Source organism: Neofelis nebulosa, chromosome 3, assembly GCF_028018385.1.
Source record: "Neofelis nebulosa isolate mNeoNeb1 chromosome 3, mNeoNeb1.pri, whole genome shotgun sequence".
Lineage (NCBI taxonomy): Eukaryota > Metazoa > Chordata > Mammalia > Carnivora > Felidae > Neofelis > Neofelis nebulosa.
Window position 1 is genome coordinate 88,581,026 of NC_080784.1, and position 1,625 is coordinate 88,582,650.

Genomic DNA, 1,625 nt, shown 5'->3' on the forward strand with positions numbered 1-1,625 from the left:
TTGTTTATTTATATAGTCCTTCACTCATTCACTTATTCATTCATTCTGGGTACAGTACACTTTATTGATGGTGCATGACAAGGTAGGGGTCCCCAAACCCCTCCCCTTCTTCAGGCGGTCTGGGATGGAAACTGTGGAGGTTGGGAGATTCCCAGTGTGTTGGGGGATGAGTTGGGGCAAGGACTCACCAGCAACTGAGGGCCTTTCTCTTCCTCCTGCTGTCTCTGGGGCTCTTATTCCTTGGGAGACATGGGGATCATAATGTCCACCACCTGGTTGCTGTAGCCAAATTCACTGTCTTACCCTGAAATGAACTTGATAGCGTGGTCATTGAAAGCAATACCAGCCCCAGCATGGAAGGTGGAAGAGTGGGTGTCACTGTTAAAGTTGCAGGAGACAAACTGGTCCTCAGTGTAGCCCAGGATGTCCTTGAGGGGATCCTCTGATGCCTACTTGATGTAGGCATCTGACCTTATTGATGTCATAGTATTTGGCAGCTTTCTCAAGGTGGCAGGTCAGATCCATGACTGACATGTCAGGGGTGGGGACAAAGACATCCATGCCAGTGAGCTTCCCATTCAGCTCAGGGATGACCTTGCCTACAGCCTTGGCAGTGCTGGGAGAAGCAGGGGTGATGTTCTGGGTAGCCCTTCAGCTATTCATGGTCTTCTGAGTGGTGGTGATGGCATGGACCATCGTCATGAGTCCCTCCATGATGCCAAAGTTGTCATGGGTGACGTTGGCCAGAGGGGCCAAGCAGTTGGTGGTGCAGGAGTCATTGCTAACAATCTTGAGGGAGTTGTCATACTTCTCATGGTTCACGCCCATCACAAGCATGGAGGCATCAGCAGAAGGGTAGAGATGATGACCCTCTTGGCCCCATTCTTCAAGTGAGCCCCAGTCTTCTCCATGGTGGTGAAGACCCCAGTGGACTCTGCAACGGACTCAGCACCAGCATCACCCCATTTGATGCTGGCAGGATTTTGCTTCCTGGAACATGGAGGTGGATTTCCCATTGATAACAAATTTTCTGTTCTCAGCCTTGACTGTGCCATGGAATTTTCCATAACTGGAATCAGAGTGGAACATATAGACAATGCAGCTGAGGTCAGTGAAAGGGCCACTGATGGTGACAATATCCACTTTACCAGAATTAAAAGCAGGCCTGGTGACCAGACACCCGATAGAGCAAATCTGTTTACTCTGAACTTCACCATCATGTCTCAGGGACGTGGCTGGCACTGCACCAGAAGATGTGGCTGTCTGTCAAACGGGGAGGAGCAGAGAGCCCCTAGTTTCTTATGCGTTGAAATGTGTAATGCCTTGGCCCCGAGTAACGAATCTTTCTCCCCTACCAGTGCTATAAGCACCCCTTGGGCTCTGACTTCCTTGCATGATGGCAATAGAATTTGAATTGAATTGTTTGTAGATATTGAGTGTTGGAACCCCACCTTCTTGTATTTTTCCTCATATTTTGCCTGTGGAGCAGTCTAAGAGAACTCCCCAGTTTAGTAATTATATGTCCTCTGAATACCAAGTTATATTTCAGAATGCCTCCATCTTTATGGTAATGATAAATCATCATCAGCATCATCATCTACTACTCTTATTTTAATGTTTATTTG

General features: G+C 47.9%; 1 pseudogene; it reads right to left on the bottom strand.

The window, feature by feature from the left end:
• Window positions 1–233: 233 nt before the first annotated feature.
• On the bottom strand, window positions 234–1,217 carry LOC131506129 (glyceraldehyde-3-phosphate dehydrogenase-like; annotated as a pseudogene).
• Window positions 1,218–1,625: the final 408 nt, after the last annotated feature.